Raw genomic sequence first — 20,830 nt, 5'->3', positions numbered from 1 at the left:
ATTTCTTCTGTACATTTCCTATGTTGCTGTGTACACACAATGGATGCTATATAAATGCTTCTTTAATTAAATCAAACCTGAATTGGAACGAGCCCCAGAAGTCTGAAAGATAAGCCTATGTGACCTCATTGGACACAAGGTCACATCAGATTTTCCACCTCTAGAGGAAGCAAACCAACATGAGCTGCCTGTTGGACACTGTCCCTGGCTGTTCCCACACCCTGGTTCACCAGTTCATTCTCTGGCTTCTGCCCCTACTGGAGAAAACCTCAAAGGGAAGAGTGGAAAGAGAATGAGGAAGTGGAAAGGGAGTTTGGGGTTGTTTTTCTTTTGCTAAGGTGGAGAATGAAACCAAATCCTTAGGGAAAACGACCAGAACATTGACTCACATTCCTTCACACCTAGCTATCAAATCCTATTCTCATGAAAGGATAAGTCCCATGGGTACAGGAGCCTCTGAGCACGATGGTCACAGGTGTATGGTGGACACCTGGAATGGGCCCTGGACAGTCAGGTTTCCTCTCAATGACAAATCAAGAACCAGTTTTCCTGAGTCTGGGATGTCTTCCGTATCTTTAGACTTCTTCTGTAAAGTTGACATGTAAATCCACAGAACACTTCTTAATCTCCCCCAGAAGAGAGAAACTGCCTTTGGCTTTAGAAGGTAACAAAAATCCAAGAGGAATCTGAAGTTTGGTGCTGGAGGAAGAAAACGTTTAGATTTAGAAGAATATTGGGAATAACAAAAATGTAGAGTTATAGGACAACTAGGGGCACGGAAAAGTACCAGACAGAGGGGAAAAGGAGAGTAATGTGCCTGAGGATGCAAGGATAGTTGGGTACAGAAGGACAGCCATCCAGACTGCAAGAGGTAAAGCTTAGGCAGCCAAGTGGAGAGAACTGCTGTCTCTTCTTCAGTTTCAAGCAGAATTACCATGCTAAAAAGACTCAATTATTGCCTAGAATGTTTCCTCTATCTCCTGATTTGATGTAAAACGCAACTCTCCCCTGACACACTTGGACTCCTACAACCTCCTGAATCAAGGCTGAGAATTTTTCTGAGTTCCATGTGCCAAAGAGCTGGAGGATGGGTGGTTTAGTTCCCTCTCAGTGCCCCATGCTGCTTTCAGACCAGTAGTATTCTACACACATACCGTCTGGCTTTTTTGTTTTCTGCAATTTCTTTTCACTACCCCCACCAAAATCTTGATGACTATCTCAAATTCACTGAATATGCTGGCACCTAGCTTAATTTGAGTTCTTTCTCTCTTCTCAAAACTCTGCCATCTTCCCAGATTATATCCTGTGGGCAGCCCATCTCAGACTCCCTATGATGCCACTGAGGGCCATCAGGACGAGTCCATGGACTAAACATCACAGGGAAGCTGGGGGTGAAGGGCGCATGTTCATGACAGGGACTTTTCTATTCCTGGTAAAAGCCAAACAAATGAACCAACAAACCTCTCTCTGCCACCTTAGCATGAAGGTTGTGATGAAGATCAGGAGGATGCAAAACAGCCGCATCACGAGATAATGGAAGGTGAGCACGCAGGGCAGAAACGACTATGTTTTCTGCTGGAGCAGCTACCTCAGCTGGGGAGCAAGTCAGTTGCTCAGGGATCAGTAAAGAAGGGGCATGCCAGGAACAGGGGGTGTCCTGCCAGCAGAGGCTCTGATAGCTGGCCCTTTCCACCCATCAGCTGAGTTTCCTGTCCACCAACTGTAAATTTGTGGAGCTGCACATCCGCTCCCAGATGGGGGTTGTGGGCAACTGTTAGCCTTGATGATCTGTGCCCTATGGATTTAGTGTGTGCGACATATTTTATCTATGACTAACCCCCTTTTCTACAAGTTACAGACTGTGTAATGTGGTTGGGCAAGACACCACTTGCTCCATTCAGCAGCACGTCTCTTCAGCGCCCACCTGCCTAGGGTGGTGATCACCCTGAAGGTGGTGCACTCTCTCAGACGCTCCGTGACCTTGGCTGTCGGCATGAATGGTGCTGCTCTTTATCCTGTTATATTAATTTCTATCTCTGTCCGGTATGTCAGGATATATTCACTTCCTTGTGTGTGCTTCATATAACATACAGTAAGGTTTTAAGAATAAAAATATAATTTAACAATTTGTAAAGCAAATCCCTGTGTAACCTACCTTTGTCAAGAGAGAACATTACTAACACTCTAAAAACCTTTCCTGATTATCCTCTCCTCCCTCCAGGGGTAAATACCCTCTTGATTTTTATAGCATTTACTTTCTTGCTTTTCTTTACAGTTTTACTCATAAAAGTTGTTTAATTTTGCCTGTAATTTTTAAAATATGAATTACATCATACAGCATATGACCTGTATTATTTGGCTTTTCTCACTCAATATTATCTTTAAGATTCATCTCCTGTGTGTCATGTAGCTGTACTTATTTTCCCTATTTTTCACAGTACAGAATTTAATAGTATCAGTGTAATATAATTTGTTATTTACTCCACTCCTGATAGACATTCAGGTTGTTTCCAGTTTGGAGCTATTACTCAACACTTCTAGGAACATTCTCAAATATGTGTACTGGTGCACATAAGCACATGTTTTATGGGGACATACACCTTGGAGGGGAATTGCTGGGGCATAAATTATGCATATCTTCTATTTTACTAGATGATGTCAATCTGCTTTCCATAGAAATTGTGTCAATTTAAACTTCTACCACCAGTGTAATAGTTCTTGATGTTTAATATCCTTATAGCACTTGCTGTAGGCTCTTTGGGGAGTACACAGAGGTAAATCAGTTCAGTTTTAGTGTACATTTCTGTGCTAAATGACGTTGAATACTTTTTCATGTTTTTCCATTTGGGTTTCTCTTTTGTGGAGTGTCTGTTCAAATCTCCTGGCCATTTTTTTTTATTGTGTTGTATGGTTTTGTTTCCTTTTGGAGCCACAGGTTTGCAGGAATTCTTTATATATTCTGGATATGAGCCCCTTCTTAGTTACATGCATTGCAAAATGTTCCCAGTTTGAGACTTGCATTTTCTCTCTTTTAATGGTACACTTCAATGAACAGAAGTTCTTAATTTTAGTACAGTCACCATGTTCAAGCTTCCTTTTTTAACGGCAAGTGCTTTGGTATCTTGTTTAAGAAAACCTTCCTGATCCAGATTTCATAAAACTATTTTCCCATATTATCTGCTAGAAGCCTTTTTGTTTTTGCTTTCTCCATTTGATCTATTATCCCCCTGGCAATGATTTCTGTGTATAGTTTTTAGACAATTTTTAATGGATTCTTCTCTCTTTGGGTGAAAAGGAGCGTCTGCACCCTTGGTTCTACATACTGTAAATTTGAGGTTAATCAAATGGCAAGTCTACCAAGCACCTAGACAGAAGTGTGATCTACCAGGTCTTCAAAACACCAAAAAGAACATACACAAATAACACAATTTATATATGTAACACACACATATATGCAAAAAGTAACTGTGATAATTATCAAGAATAAAAAGCACAGAAACCAGAAGATAGGAAATCTGAAGGACTGGTTATCAACAGAGAAGTCAGGGTTCTAATAGTTGGACAAGTACTGTGTTTCCTGTCCGGAGCAACAGCCTTCTTCTAAAAGCCTTATTGGAATGTGTGCTTCATAAGATCAGGGCCTTGTCAGTCCTGTTTATTACTTTGTATTCTCAACACGTGGCATAGCGCCTAGTGTAAGAGAAGCACTAAATAATATCCGTTGAATGAAGAATGAAACACTCCTTCTAATATCATGGTTCAGTAACATGGTTTGATCTAATATCATGAGCGCTGTCATCTTCCCATAGGCCACCTACATAGCCTTAATGTTGATATTGATAACATCTATTCCATGCTTACTATGTGCTAGACAACATGTTAAACAACTGACTTTTATCGTTTTATTTATTCCTTCTTGAAACCACCTTACAAGACAGTAACCATTATTACCTCCATTTCACATGAAGAAACCAAAGGCACAGAATAGCTAAATAACTTGCATAAGGCATAGCTTTTAAGGTGCCAATGTCAGAATTTGAAACCACATCATCAGACAATAGAGTTTATGCTTTTAATCTCTCCATTAAATTGCCATAGTGACTGATCTAAGCATGGCCTCCTAACCTTCCCACCTGAACCAGTAATAATAATAGTTAATGATTATTGATTGCTTACCTTGTACCAGGTCAACATAAAATTCTTTACATGTTTTATCTCATTTAACTATTACATAAAACCTGTAAAGTAGATACCATTATAATCCCCATTTTACAGATAAGGAAACTGAGGTAAAAGAGCTTAAGTAACTTTCCTAAGATCATAGAGCTAGTAGGCAAAGGAGTAGGTGTTCAGACTTCTTACCCACTGTGCCATCTGTCTGTCCCCAGACCCTGTGCCCTTTATCTCAGAAAGGAACACCTCAACAAGTGAGGACAATCAGAGTCCGTCTCTGGGACTCTTGAACTGTAGACTTTTCCTTCGTGGTGGGGGGAGCCGTGAGGCTCTGAGCCAATGACAGCCATAACCCCCATGGGGTGGCGGATCCTAGCTGCAGTAGAAGAAAGTGAAGCTGGTGACAGAGAAAAGCGACCAAAGAGAAAGAGTAAGACTCTTGGTGGCTCTTTCACTCACTCTGCAGCTCTTCCTTCTGCTATGAGAGCGTTCCAGTAAATTACTCCCTTCCCTCCTTTTTATTCTGCCTAAGCTAGTTCCATCTGTGTTCTTGTCAGTAGTAACCACAATAGTCTTAGCTAATACATTTGGGTGGGTACTTTCCCAAATGGGTTAACATTTATGAAAAAAGCATCAAAGCTTTAGAGTTTAACACAACTGTATTCCTGACTTTCCATTTAATGCATAAAGGAGGATGATGACTGTTATAAAAGTGCCCTCTGTGGGTTTATAAATGAATAATAAGTCTGATCTTGTTTTGTGAAATGCTGCAATATTTTGTGTATTTCTTACCAGTGAAGGGGATGACTTTGATATATTCTCTTCTAAACTAAATATATTTTTTTCTATCTGCTGATGTAATATGTCAAAATGCAGACTCTTTGCAATGATAGCTCCTCCTGGCAAAACGGTTATGAGTCCTGGATTCCCACAAACTGATATTATGGTTACATTTCTTCAAGGGTTTGAGACCATACTTTACTTTCTTTGTAGCTCTCCGTTGCCTTAACTACAAAAGGAAGGGATTGGGCTGCAAAGATCCTTAGGACTTCTAGGGTCCTTTCGAGCTCTCAGCTTGGTCACTGAAATTGAGTCTAATATTAACTCTAGAGGCACTGGTGGCCATCTGCTCCATTGGTCCTGGTGCTGGCTGGGGTGAGATAACACCTATCTATCATTTCACAATGTGGCGATGTCTCTCTCAGTTCACCCCTTCCGTTCTACTGTGACACTTTCCCCAGGCATTCTGCAGGATGAAACACGCACCCTTGGGGTGTGCCTCAGAGAAGGAGGCATTGATCAAAACTATGTTTTATCCCACTTGGGGATAGAAGGCATATTAGCAATCTAAAGGCCCTGAAAAATTATGAAGTGAAGAATCCTGTGTAACTTACTTTACCCTACGAGTTAAGATGCACACTGCCCTAATGTTTTGGAGCTGCTGATTTAACACCTTCGCCATAGGTCTATACAGTAGAGTAGATGTCATGACTGCCTTAAAATATAATAATCTTTCATTGTCCCACTTCCTAGATGTAGCTTTTTGTGAATCGAAAAGTGATTGGAGATTATGATTTGGTTTTATTACTAGACACTGTCATATTAGTCTTTTCCCTCAACTCTAAATGGCTGTAAAGATTCCCTCCAATTGACCAGAAGAGGGTAGCAGAGGACCTGGGATGGCATCTGAGGCCCCTGTGACTTTGGAATGAGCCTAAGGTAAGGCAGCAGCCATCTAGGAGCTTGTCTTGAAAGGGTCATCTCTCAAGCCAGAGACCCATTTACATCCCAGCCACATCATCTGCAGAACATGAGGTCTTGTTGGAGGCTGTCACTTGCACCATTGTGTGTTTCCTAGAGCTCCATGGGCAACAGGTTTCCTTAAAGTTGGGGAGTACCAGGAGACGCATCAGGAGGAGACGGATGGTGACAGGAGCAACCAGTGAGGCATGGCCAGCAAGGGAGCAGACCTGAAAGTCACAGCAACAGTTCTCAAGAGCTAGGGCCTCCTCACAGTTGTCTGGTCCCTCAACAATATCTATCATGCCTTACATTGTGCTAGGTGAGTTTCCTTTTTAGGTTTCTTTAGTTGCAGAGCAGAGCAGTCACCTGCCCAGGCATTAGCCATGAGTGGTCTCAGAATGGCAGATCTGTTACCACTTTTTGGTTGTTTGGGGCGTCACGGTGTTCTAGGAGTAGTATTGGGCTTGGGCCCAAGTTCCTGAACATCAAATCCATTCTTGCCAGAGCTATGCTCTTGCCCACGGGGTCCACAAGAAAGATATCATGCTTAGAGGACTAGGCCAAGCAAATACATGCATTTTATTATAGCATTTTTAGCCTCAAACACTACTCTAGGTCATTGTGAAGCTGAGAGCACCACTGAAAGATTCTTTTTACTTAATCTAAGGACAAACCCAACATTAAAAATAGACTCACTGACCTCTTTGGCACCTTTTCCCCTAAGTTTATACTTCTTTCATTTATACCTCTCTCTCAAACTTCTATATTTTAACTTTCTGACAGAAAAGATGAATCCCAGGAAAAGCAAGTCAAAGGAAGGACAGAAAAACTAATTTCTCCTATAGGTCTAGAGCAGAAGTAGTACAAGCACTGCCTACCACCCTTCCTAGCACACCAGCGGTATGAAAGAGAAATTCCCAAGACATGTACACTCAGAAGAATGATGTGGCCAGTAAAATGTCTGTGAACTTGACTCATCTTTGTGATCCTTTTCAACTCTCTGTGGGATGTGTGGGTGAGGATTCATGGAGAGTGACGTAAGGAGAAAGGAGTGGGAGACACAGAGGAGGTCATTTCCCTGCTCCTCCTCCTCTCTCCTCACTTGCTTCCTCTATTCCCACTCGTCAGAGCCCCTAATTATAAGCATGCAGTTGGTTCCCAGCGTTGAAATGTCAGCACCCATGCTGTGCTCTCTTCTCCTTTCTGCTTCCTATCTCTCCATGGTTCTGTAAGAGTGCGAGAGAGAGGAGTCGGTGTTATTTGACGGTGTTACAGCCCTTCTCCCAGGAATACCTGGACCCTGCCCTTTCAGTGCCCTTCTTGCCATTAATTTTCAAAGTTCTGTGCAAGGCAAGGAACAGTAGCAAATGAGAATCAATAGCTGACCTGATAATTCTAAATGCACGGTTTTCTGGTAAAAATGGGCTTCAACAAATGGCTTCAGCCTTGATGTCTATACGGGATCATCTACTTCTCTACAAATTGAAATCTTAGTCATATCGGTAAATAGTTCCAGGCCCTAAGAGGAATACTAAATTCATTTACTCTCCTAACACCTTTGTTGAAGAAGGGATAAGAGATCTCATGTCTTATCACAATGAGATAAGAAGCAGAAAATGCAAGAGAACAAGGCATGGGTGCTGATATTTCAACATAGTGATCCTGCCCACTAAAAACCAAGGCCTAGTCAAAACCTTGAACTACAACCAGTTTACAGATATTCTTCCCTTGAGTTGGGGGAACTGGGGAGAGCTACAGGAGGTGTGAGCAGAGGTAGATCTCCCTCATGTAGAGGAAATTTCTTGTACAGTTTTTAATATCTAAAAAACTCATTAATATCTAAAAAAACTCACTATAGATTTTTGACTCCTAGAAAGGCAGCCAGCACTTCCTGAATGTCTCTTACACCTTCCATCATGCTGGGTAAGTTTCCTCTTTAGATTTCTTTAGTTGCAAGTAACAGAAACGAGTCCAACCTATTTAAAACAGAAGAGGAATTTACTTAAATGATAATTCATAGAATTGCTACTCAGAATGGGCAATCAGACTCAGATACTCTGTAAACAAAATCAGTTCCAAAAAAAATCAAATTATCCCATCTTTGGCTAAGGGAAGACTATTCAAGTTCATACTTGAGTTCTTTGAAATGATAACTTCAGTAACTTCCTTGCTACCTGGGATGATAAGATATTTTATGCTTAGCTTGTTCATTTCCTTTCGCAGGCCTAGAATCAGACATTCACTAAGGAGCTCTGTTCATTTTAATAGGAAAATAGTATTTAGAGACTATAATCTGGGCCTTGGTTAGTGTTCTCATTGCTGGTGGATTGCTCTTTGTTTTTAGGCCTTTTCAGGGAATAGATAGTATATATATTTATGTAATATATATTATATAGTATATAATGTATAATGTATTATATAGTAAATTTTTATGTATATTAAGGTTAACATTGATTATATGTTGTTATTAATATAAGACACATCGTGAGTTCATACTGATAAATTCATTGAAATTCAGAACTACAGAGTTTTTATATAAACTTATTCATCTTACATCTATATTTCCTTTCTCCCATATCAGAAATTTCAATTCTCAATGTTACCTGTTATGGACTAAATTGCACACCCCTCTCCCAACTTATGTGTTGAAGCCGTAACTCCAGTGCAACTGTATTTGGAGATAGGACCTTTAGGGTGACAGTTAAAGGCTGAATGAGTCAGTTGTTGCACTTCCTACTACATCAGTTCCCTACATCCGATACACAACATAGGTCATTCTGAGGGAATGTCCTTTTCCCAGATCTTCACATGCTGAATTCTTCCTGATGTTCAGATCTCAGTTTACATGTCATCTTAGAGAAACCTTTCCAACCAAAAGTGATTCCACTGCCAATGCCTGTTGCTACCAGTCATATCGTCTGTGTTACCTTTATTAAAGCAAGTATCACCTCTTGATATTTTCTTGTTTTATCTACTTACTTGTTTATTAGCTGTCTTCTTCCACTCTAGTGGTGGAAAATAGGCCCATGAGAACTGAGTTTGTCTTTTTACTGCTGTATATCCTGTTATTAGAATAAAGTCTAGCATCTAGTAGGTGGTCAATAAGTGTTCAGTACCTGAATGCATGAAAAGTGTTATTTCATTATTTTAAAATAGCTGAATATAGTGTGACATGTCAGTTTATACCTCAGTTAAAAATTCTCTATTTGAAATAAACAAATAAATATAGCCTATCTCTATAACGTTTATTTCATTTTGTGATAGTAACCATTAGGGAGTCTGCCTTCTTTTTCAGGTGAATGGTTTATTTGTTTAATTTTTAATTTTATTAATTTCTGATATAAAGTGTCACATATAAATTTTATTTTTTGAAATTTATTGAGTTTGCCTTTGTGTTTTATTTTTGATTTTTGCAAATGTTCCACAGAAGCTTAGAAAGACGGTAAAAGAAAAATTTTGTCTGTGATTCAGATTTTCTGTGCCTGACAATTTTTATTTCAGATGTCAAAGTTTGAGATATGTGTGTTTTAAAGCCTCTTAGAAAATATTGTATTTTAAGCATTTTTTTCTCATGTTCGTAATATGCTTTGTTATTGTCACAAAAAGGTTCCAGCTATTATTGTGGGTTGTACCTTTGTTCAGTATAAAATGCTTTTCTTTGACACATTTAATGCTTTCTGACAGAATTCTGTTTGCCTGAAATAAGCCACCCTGTGCTCTCTTTTTGTTGGTGTTTGTCTGAAGAGAGAATTGGGAAACCTCTGGCCTACAGCTCTGATGGCTCCAGGAGTCCCTTTCTGGAGGTGCAAGAAAAGGTTAAATGATACCCTGAGGGCCAACTGAATTTAAAGGGAATTTAATGCACTGTGTGTTTCAAATGCTTCTCTTGTAGGGGGGGGGGGATAAAAAAGGAGGCTATATTGGTGAATCCTCCAAGAATGCTGAAATTACAACTTTACTACAGCCAGATATTGCATACCTATCAGCCAGCTTAGAAATATCTTACAATGTCCAGGTATGAAGACTGTACAGAGCAATGCAGTTGGAATCCCCCTGGGCTATGTCACTGACTCTTGTGAAGATGTCCCTGGCTCTGTCTGTGATCTGAGATAGCCAGCGAGGTTCCCAGACACAGCTGAGGGAGCAGGAGAAGGGGCAAGGGGCGGGGGGCTGCTTCCTGCAGATGCCTTTGCTTAGTTTGGTTGGCAGTGATTGGAGACACCTCGTCCACTCCCGCCCAAGCCTAGTCTGGTGCTGAGTGTGGGAGTGGAAGACACTTAAGAAAGTTCGTGATGCTTGTGTAATGGGACAGAGACCTGAGAAGTCATCATCCCCATGAGACAAAACCAAAAACAGTGTTTGGGTTTGGCTTCATGGCATCTGGATATGGTGGCAAAATAAGCAGTAATACAGTCGCAGAAACCGTGGCAAGAGACCTGTGTGTGACACCTTCTCACAGGCTCCGCCTTGCTGTATGTCCCTTTTCAGTATGTGAAAAATGAGCGTGGGCATGGTGGGGAGCAAACAGCTCACTCCTCAAGAGCCCTTGGCAAGTGGATGAGAAAAACGTGCTCATTTGTGAAGTGCTAGGAGCTGCATTAAAAAAAAAAAAAAAAAGACAAAACAGTAGTAGTGAGCTGTAGTGAAAACTGTGATCTGCCACCAGATACCCCTTCCCTGTCAGCGAAGGGCTGCCCGTCCCTGTGGCAGGATGCTGTTGACAGGTGACTCTCAGCTTCCTCTGCTCTAGACAGCCTCCCCACCAAGGTGAGCCCCATCTCAGGGTGCCCTACATCCATTGGCTCATCAGTAGTAGGTATAAAAGTCTTGCAATTTTTCTCTAACTCAGGAGACCCTGAAGGTCAGTCTAGGTTCAGAATTCCTAGAAGAGTCTTCCAAGGCCTTCTTGGATGGCATAGCCAGGCCACTGTCAGGGTGAGTCCAATGACAGCACGAGCCAGTAGAGGGGAAGGGAATTATTTACTTCTTCAGTGTTCTTTATCTAAAAGTTTAAGCATATCCTGAATATAGGTATAGCTCACTTTAAGGAAAAAACATTTTTTAAAAAATGTGGATTTAAAATAAAAGAGTTAAATTGAAGGGAGAATCTAACAATAGCTACCATTAATCAAGCACTTAATATGTGTCAAATCCTGCTAAGTGTTTTATATCCATTAGGTCATTTGATTTTCAGAATTATCTTCTGAAGTAGATAGTAATACTGGTTTCATTTTATAGTTGTGGGAAACTAAGCTTAGAAAGGTATTTTGCCCAAGTTCACATCTAGAAAGTGGTAGGATGAGATTTGAAACTCAATTCTGTCTGACTCCAAAAAACTGGCTAATTAACAACCACACAATGCCACCTCCTGTAACTATGTTATAGCATGCTTCCCTGTAATTCCTCTTAAGAATGAATTTTTTTGTAATACTGAGAAGAGAATTAGATTTGCCAAAAAAAGAGAAGAGACATACTGTAGTTTTATTTTTAAAAAGGGACACTAGGCTCTGCATAAGATAGTAAACCCTCCTTCTTGACCTATTCCATGTCCATGAAAAGAACTGGAAATAGTAAGAAGCATTCCATAATATTCAGATACACCAGGAATTTATAAAATATTCAGGAGAGTAGGGGTTGCAGAACAATGCATCTTGAAAATAGGCCTTACTTGTTACCCACAAAGTGGGGGCTTATTTGAGGTCATTTCAATGACCTCTTTGGTTTATGCAGATAGTGTTAAGCAAAATGACCAGTAGAGCATCTTTCTCTTAACCTCTTCAAAAGAGAGGTAATTCTATCCAGGCTATTTTCAATGTTTTAGTCCCTCTCGCCTGAGCCCTGCACATGTCCCGCCATCCTAACCGTGCCCACTGTGGGCTCTGCCCTTTGAAGCTCTGCTTGCTTCAGCAACTGTGCATCCACTGAAGAAATCCATTGCTGACCCTTCAAGAAGTGGAAGCAAATTTCCACAAGAGCACTAAGACCACCATATGCCAAGCCCCACAGACAGGTGAGCATCTCTTGTTCTCAGTTTCTTTCAATCCTTGCCAGGATGGCAACACCCAAAGTAACAGCCAAGGCACTACTAGCTGGGCTGCATTCCAAAGAGCTTTCAGCTGCATGTAAACCCTCATCACCCCCATCAGGCTCTGCAGGCCATATCCCAGTCTCAGCCACATAACTCACGTACGCCTGACTGGCTGAGAAAGAACAGAACAAAACTCTCCTGGGTCACAGGCCACATTCCTATAGCAGATAGTCCCAGCTGTTCCTGGAACAATGTTCACATCCTAGACTGAACACTCCAGGCCTTGTATCTGAAGCCAAGCTCATAGCCTCTGGCCATGCCCTCCAAAGACCCCGAGAGTGGTTTGAGCAGCCTGCTCTGTCCATGCTTTCCATTTGTCCTGCCTCACAGAGATGGGTCAAGGTGCTGTGCTATGCTAACACAGAATGCTAAGCAGGGACTGATGAGCCGCAGAGGGCACGTTCCAGAAACTGGCTGTGAGGGATGGTGCGTGCTGGCCCTGCTTTGGGAAGCTTTCTGGGTGGAGCTCTAAGGACCTTCGGGTCTTTGTGATTCAGTGTTATAATAATTTAAGTGCTAACTTTTATTGAGTATTGATTATGTGCCTGGCAGCATCCTAAGTACTTCACCTACATTATGTCACTTAATTTTCCTAAGAATGTGAGATAGGTCCAATATTATCCTCATTTTATGGATGAGGAAACTGAAGGTTGGAAATGTGTCTTGCTCAAGGTCATAGAGAGGGGCTGGGCCAAGATTCACGGTGATCTGTCTGGCGTCAGTGTCTCTCCTTGACTCACTGCTATGCTTCAGGTGCTGTATCGACAGCCATGGGCTGGAGTGTGACTAACCTGGCACTGTTTTAAAAGACATTTTGAAATGTAAGCCAATACCTAAAATGCAAGGAATTTCACTTATAAACACATACAAAACTCTGGTAGCTCTTTTATTTTTAAAAAATTTTTATTAAGGTATTATTGATATACACTCTTATGAAAGTTTCATGTGAAAAACAATGTGGTTACTACATTTACCCATATTATCAAGTCCCCACCCATACCCCAATGCAGTCACTGTCCATCAGTGTAGTAAGATGCCACAGGTTCACTATGTGCCTTCTCTGTGCTACACTGTCTTCCCTGTGACCCCCTACACCATGTGTACTAAACGTAATACCCCTCAATCCCCTTCTCCCTCACTCCCCACCCGCCCTCCCACATCCCTCCCCCCACACCCCTCCCCTTTGGTAACCACTAGTCCCTTCTTGGAGTCTGTGAGTCTGCTGCTGTTTTGTTCCTTCAGTTTTGCTTCATTGTTATACTCCACAAATGAGGGAAATCATTTGGCATTTGTCTTTCTCCACCTGGCTCATTTCACTGAGCATAATGCCCTCCAGCTCCAACCATGTTGTTGCAAATGGTAGGATTTGTTTCTTTCCTATGGCTGAATAGCATTCCATTATGCATACCACCTCTTCTTTATCCATTCATCTACTGATGGACACTTAGGTTGCTTCCATATCTTGGCTATTGTAAATAGTGCTGCAATAAACATAGGGGTGCATATGTCTTTTTGAGTCTGAGAAGTTGTATTCTTAGGGTAAATTCCAAGGAGTGGGATTCCTGGGTCAAATGGTATTTCTATTTTTAGTTTTTTGAGGAACCTCCAAATTGCTTTCCACAATGGTTGAACTAGCTTACATTCCCACCAGCAGTGTAGGAGGGTTCCGCTTTCTCCGCATCCGTGCCAGCATTTGTTGTTCTTAGTCTTTTTGATGCTGGCCATCCTTACTGGTGTGAGGTGATATCTCACTGTGGTTTTAATTTGCATTTCCCTGATGATTAGTGATGTGGAGCATCTTTTCATGTGTCTGCTGGTCATCTGAATTTCTTCTTTGGAGAGCTGTCTCTTCATATCCTCTGCCCATTTTTTAATCAGGTTATTTACTTTTTGGGTGTTGAGGCAAGTGAGTTCTTTATATATTTTGGATGTTAACCTCTGGTCAGATATGTCATTTACAAATATATTCTCCCATACTGTAGGATGACTTTTTGTTCTGTTGTCTGGTATCTCTTTAAAAAAGGACATGCCCCTCAATCCCAAAGCCTCCTGTCTACAGAGGTGAATATTAGCTGCCTCATTAAATGGGGCCTGAGCTCCTCAAGGTCCACAGAAGCCAGTAGAGCAGGGTGGTTCTGCTTACATACCTGAATGACTTCTGTGTGTGCGTGAATTTCCCAGTTCCACAATACAGTCCCCCATTCCATGATTTAGGGGTGGTAGGTATATCCCCGACCCTGTATGGCCATTTACACAGAATTCTGTCTAACACTTGTGTGGCTCGTTGGTTAGGAGGAGAACACAGGTGTAAGCTGGTGATAGTCTGGGTCAGTGTGGCAGGTAATTAGTCAATGGTTGATTCCAAATTGTGTCCATCTTTGAGGGGGTGGCAGAGTAAATGAGTAGCACATAAAGTGATGGGGAGTGACTGCAGACCTGGAATTTACTTCAGGTTCTGCCACAGGCTAGCTGTGTAAGCCAGGTTGAGTTGCTTGTCTTCTCTGCACCTATAAAAGGGAGAAATTAAAGTTGATAAATTCTAAGGCAGATGTCTGCTCCAAGTCTCTTCTATGCTATTGCTTGCAAGTCAACTTTTCATATGAGAGGGACTGACTTTGGGAGCATATCTTCTGGAGGGGGACAAGTCTTCATAAATTGGGAGCAAATGAACAGGAGAATAGCAAACAGTTCCTGCTGGCTCCATTTCAGAGCAGCTGAAAGGCAGTAGCCCCAGCCCAGTGCAGAGAGGTGTGGCCTGAGTCACTGCATCTGTTTTGGGTGCCAAAGGTTGGGGCTTTGTTCTTTATTCAGAAAACCATAATAGTGACCAGTGAAAATATTCCTTGCTGGAGTAAACATCTCACCCCTAACAATATCATTGGGAACTATATTAGAGAGAATTTCACAAACTTGCAGGGCATTAAGAGAAGCTCACGGAAACTATAGTTTTCTACTCTCTCTTTGGAGCACAGACCTTATGACAACCAAGTGAACCCACTTCACAAATCAGGATAGCCATAAAAATAGTTATGCAAAAGACTGCACTAAAAGCAATCAAGATAAGAGATCCAGCCCAGGTCAAAGAGAAAATCCTCATAATATATTTTGTATATGCTCTTTTGTACATCTGTGGGTCTCGTAATTCCTTCTGGCCTCTCTCCATCTGTGAGTATAAGTTTCCCACTTTTTCTTTGGCACAGGTAGTGTATGCAACCTCAAGTCCAGTTGCCTGTCTGAAAACTTGATCTCAGGTATGACTTTCCAGTATCCTCTGAGCTTGGGCGGATGTGAGGGTGGGACTTGCAGGAGAGAGGTGGCTTCTTCTGAAAGCCTGCCTAATGCCAACTGAGGCCTTGGTGAGGAGGCCAGCTCTGCCCGGACTGAGCCCACTGGCTTGGCATAGAACTTGCCTCTACACCCAGGGCCAGCTGGCTTTCCGGCTTGTACTGAGGCAGTGAGCCTACCGGAGCAGGCACCTCCGACTTCACCGTGAGTACAGTCACCTGCTAGTGCAGGCTTTTGCTTCAGTAAGTCCGGAGTGTGGGCCAAAAGAGAGTCTAACCGGCTCCCTGGTGGTGCAGATACTGCCGGTCCTTGGACTGCATTTGGAGTACAAGGTCCTACGCTGGGGACCCTTAGAGCCCACCAACAGGACCGACCACAACAGCATCACCTGGGAACTTAGCAGAAATGCAAATCCTTAGGCCCCACCCCAGATCTCCTGAATCAGAAACTGTATATGTAGCCCAGCCATCTGCATTCTAACAAATCCTCCAGGTTAACTCTGATGCATGCTGGAGTTTGAAAAGCACTATCTATACCATTACTATGGGTTGAATAGTGTCCCACCCCAAAAGATGTATTGATGTGCTAATCCCTAGTACCTGTGAATGTGACCTTATGGGAAGGAGAGTGTTTGAGGATTTAATCAAGGGAAAATGAAGTCATTAAGGTGGGTCATGATCCAATAGGCATGTGTCCTTACAGGACAATGGCCATGTGAAGACAGAGATGCACAGGAAGAAGATGGCATGTGAGGACAGTGGCAGAGATGGGACTGAAGCATCTATAAACCAAGGAATACAAGGTGGTTAGAAAAACAAACAAACAGAAGCTGTATGAGTCAAAGGAGTCTTCTCTACATGTTTTAGAGGGAGCATGGCACTGCCAGCCCTTTGATTTTGAACTTCTAGCCTCCAGAACTGTGAGACAGTACCTTTCTGGTATTTTAAGTCACTCAGTTTGTGATAGTTTGTTATGGCAGGAGCCCGAGGAAACTCATACAATCATGAAAGGCTTTCCCTGCTCTGAGCCAGAGTAGCAGGTGTTGCCAGGGTCCAGGTGCAAGGGTTTGACTGATGGGTAGCAGGAGATGAGAAATGGAAGAAGGTAAAATAGGAAGCAGAAAGCAGTGCTGACATATGGTCTGAGGTATTTGTAGGTTTCATGATTTTAAAAAATTATTTTTAAATTAATTTAAGAAACATTTGTTGAGTGCTTACTCAGTGCCAAGATCAGTTTTGGGCCCTGGGGCTATAACAGTGATCAAGACAAGAGCATTTTCCTCAACAAACGTCTGTTATAAGTACACAGGCACTTACCATTCAAGGATGTTGCTAGTCTGGAGGAAAGAATGGAGGACTACAGAAGCAGGGCAGGTTGTGTGCTGCCTCACACATAGTCTGTGCTGTGAATGGTTATGGAAAAAGTGAAGGTTTCTATTGCCAGGATTCTCACCTGGTCCTGGTCAGCTTGCTCACTACACATGTATGGGCAATATGTTGTTATTGATGATATATAAAGAACTCCTCCCAGTGCTCTGGGCTGCACGGCTGCAGGAGAGCAGAGACTGGAGTGGTGGCAGCGCTGGGGACAGAGACTGAGATGGCTGTGTAGGTAGAGAGGCCCAGAGGCAGAGATGGGCTTGCTGCCTGCAGACTTGCTCTGAGTGGATGGGATTCTAGTGATTGACCTGCCACAGTGGGAATAAAGTTGGGTATAACCCTTTCACCCCAAGAATGGTCCACAGTCATTTTTTCAGTCTCACAGGGTCTCTAGAGAGCATGCCCAGTGCTTTTCCAGCAGCATCAGGTGAGGTAGACTCTCCTGAGCACTGGGGCTTCAGACTGGGGCTGGAGGCAATGGTGAGAGTGGGTCATAGGGGGAGCCCAGAAGGGCAGCACACAGTCCCATTCCTCACCTTGGGGCTTGAGGGGTAAGCTAAGGGCTGGCTGTTTATTTATAAGCCTCAGATTCTTTTAGGACCAACTGATGAAATTTCCTCCTAAAATCAGAAATGCCAAGGATAGAAGAAAGCTAAAGGTCATCATGTACAAGAATCCCCTTCTCCTGCCCTCCAGTTTGCTCCAGAGCTCTGATGACCTGCAACCAACCAAAACCTGAGCACCTCAGAGGCAGCTGCTCCCTGCCTGCTAGAACTTTCCCTTTGAATGGAGTGAAAATTGATTTTCTGTAGTATTCCATCTTTCCTTCCATCTTCTATCCCTTCCTTGGAGAATGTTGGCTTTTTTTCCCCCTTTGCTCCACCACAACCAGCAACTCACCTCTTTCTCTGCCTGTACCTTCTTGCCCACTGATAGGATTTCTGACAAATAAATTTATTATGTGAAAACACTTTGAACAAGTAGATTGGCTCAAAAACATTACGGCTCATGGTGGTTATTGGTGTGTTAGCCACTATCATTTTTGACTCTCTTTAATTATGACCTCCCTATAATCAACCAGTTCCAGAATTCTGCACTTTGGACTCTGAGAAAAGCCAGCATTCAGTGCCCAGCAGTCCCTGAGTGAGCCACTCATTGATCTGACCTCCCCTGGAAGGAGGGAGTGAAAACAAATTGAGGAATTTGAAATATTTTGGACCATATCCCAAAAAAGCACTAAAATAATATTCATTCAAGTTTTCTGAATGGATGAGATCTTTTCGAGGAACCCCATTAAGAACTACCCTCTCACAGCCCCTCCTGCCAACCCCCCCAGTCCAAGAGCTCTATATCAGTGGAGTTTACACATTGAAAATCAGCCACTAGAGCCACTTGAACTTCAGCTGATGCCTCTGTCACTTCAGCAACAGCATCTCCTGAACCATTTGTACTTGTGTCATTTACCTCTCACTGTCCCTGGACCAATGATGCTGAGACAGTGGAAAGGGAACAAAGTCCCATTGGCTTCAGTTAAGAACTCCCTTCCCTCAAACCAAAGGAGTGTGACCCACAGCCACCTTCTAAGATGCTACCCATCTGTAAAGAAACAACTGTAAAGGCAGTGAATATTCTCATCAGTACAGATTCCTTGGTCTGGAAGTGTGTGATACCTAACCATGGATTGACTTCTATCAATCCATATTTGTTGAATTGCCCTCTAAACTCCAGACCCTGTGTGATGTGCTAGGAAACAAGAATAGTCCCTGCCCTCCTGGAGATTTCACTGGTATGAGTCTTGTAAATCTCTTAAGGGCTGTAGGTGCTGTGACAGACAAGTGTAGGATACAATGGGGAAATAGAGAGGAAGGGATCTGCTCTATCAGATAGGGTGCAATAGGGTGAACCAGAGAAATTGTCATAGAAAAGTGTTCAAAGCTCAGTCTTGAAAGAATAGGTACTCTCAGTTTGTGGTTAGGACCCTGAGGCAGTAAAGGATTGCAAAAGCTCCCCTGTTTTGTGCCATTTATCTGAGGCATAATAGCTAGTCACGTGTCAAGACTGACAATCTCATTGGGTGTAATCTGATTCCTGCACTCCTTTCAGCCTTCAAAGGCAGCTGCCATCTTCTCAGTTGAAGCTTATTTTCTTGGTACTGTCATGTCACTTTCTGAATTCCACTCTTATAGGGCTTGCCTAGTGTTATAAATGGATATCTGTCTGTGCTCCCACTTCTCCAACTAGGCTGTGAATGTCTTGAGAGCAGAATCTAGTCTTTCTTGACTTTGTCTCCCCTTCATTCAACAAACTTTTATTGGGCATTATGAATATCAAGCCACATGAAAGCACTGAAGATATAACAGCAAACAAGACAGATGTGGTTCCTGCCCTCATGGAGTATACATTCTGTCAGGGGAGATGGACACCACACAGATAATCCGTAAGTGTGATCAGGGCTTTGAAAGGAAAAGCCCAGTGTGGTGTCACAGATGAAGTATGGGACCTGATCTAGTCTGGGAATACTGGCGAGGTGCCTCAAAAAGATGTTTAAGATGGGAGACACTTGTCCTCAGCTCTTGCCTGGTTCTGCCCCTTGGTGTCATGTTGTCATGTCTACCATCCAGCTCCAGATCCTACAAAACCCCATCTGTCCTCCTCTTCCTCCTGTCCTTCCTTCTCCCCTTCCTGCTCCTCCTACTCTTTCTTTCCTTCTCCTCCTCCTTGTTCTTCCTCTTCTTCTCTTTCTCCTCTTCCTTCCCCTTTCCCTTCCCTTTCTTCTTCATTTTCATCTCCATCTTTGTCTTCTTCTTCATAATAAGATACCAAGATTTATCTAGGCAAATAGTCACCCACATAGCAACCACATCTCCCAGCCTCCCTTGCAGCTAGGAGGGACATGTATCTAAATTCCTACTGCAGGAATACGAGTGCAGGTGATGTGAACAACACCAGCGCCACATTATTTATAGAGAAAGGGGTTTGTGCTCCATTCTCCACTTCTTACAGTGTAGGAAATGGCAGCAACTGTAAGAACCACCTTAGACCAAAGGTGGGAGCTACCCTGGAGGGTGAAAGAGCTTCCCCAGTGCCTCTCTGGATGACCTTATGGAACAGTGCTGTATGTCTACTCTGGATCTCCAGCCTCTGTATAGACTTCTGATGGAGAGAATTAAACTTCTGTCTTTGAACCAGTGAATTTTTGGCTCTCTCTGCAGGGCAGTTAAGCATGCAACCTAACTCACATATCCAGGGGTACCAATTGGCATGTCTTTAGCTTAGCTCAGGACCACAAAGACATTTTTTCAGTTTCTCATAGTCTGTATATAAGCATGAAGTTCTCTGAGTGATTTTCCAGTTTAAATATATCATGATCCCCATGTGGCTGTCACTTTTTTAACTCCTCTTTCTCTGCTCATTTGGCCCTTTCTTTCATTGCTAAGGTGCTCTAAATACTTGGAAGAAGAATGGAAGTCATGGAGTCATGGGGTTTCTTTCCACGTCACAGTGCCTTGGAGAGAATATGAATGAGGAGAGAAAAATCTGAAATGAAAATGGAAGTCTTAATTACCTGGAGCTTAGTGAATCACAACTATCTATTAATGAGACTGTTTCTACCACATCTTTAGGAATAAAAAAACTGGAACCAAGTAAGCTGTTATTAGAGATTCATTCAAAAAACCAATTTCCCAAGCCCATAGTAGAGTTTCAACCCAACATGTTACTCTCCCATGGTGGCATCCACCACTTGGTGTAATAGGATGGGTATATGGTCATAATGGCTCAGGGCTCTTCTTTCAACCCTACTGTATTCCTGTTTTATCAAAGTGGACACTTCCATATTATGGGGAAATAGATTATAATTTCCCTCTCTTATGCCAAAAAATAATTTACAAATGTATAAAGCTGCATGTGTAGAGATGTTTGTTTTGGTGTTGTTTGCATCAGTAATTAAGTTAGAAACCTAAAAGGCATCAAACAGAAGATTAAATTTAAAAGTTTAGTTTACCATATTATAGAAGGCAAAGGCAGCCCTTCAAAGGGGAGGGTCTGTATGGACTAAACTGTAAAAATGTACATGATATATTGTCAGCAAAATGATTGTTTTTAATAGAAATTAATAAGTGGTATTTATAAATCTATCTATATATATATGCTTTCCCTTGTC

Source organism: Manis javanica, chromosome 4 (assembly GCF_040802235.1).
Source record: "Manis javanica isolate MJ-LG chromosome 4, MJ_LKY, whole genome shotgun sequence".
NCBI lineage: Eukaryota > Metazoa > Chordata > Mammalia > Pholidota > Manidae > Manis > Manis javanica.
Note: the sequence above shows the minus strand (reverse complement) of the source record.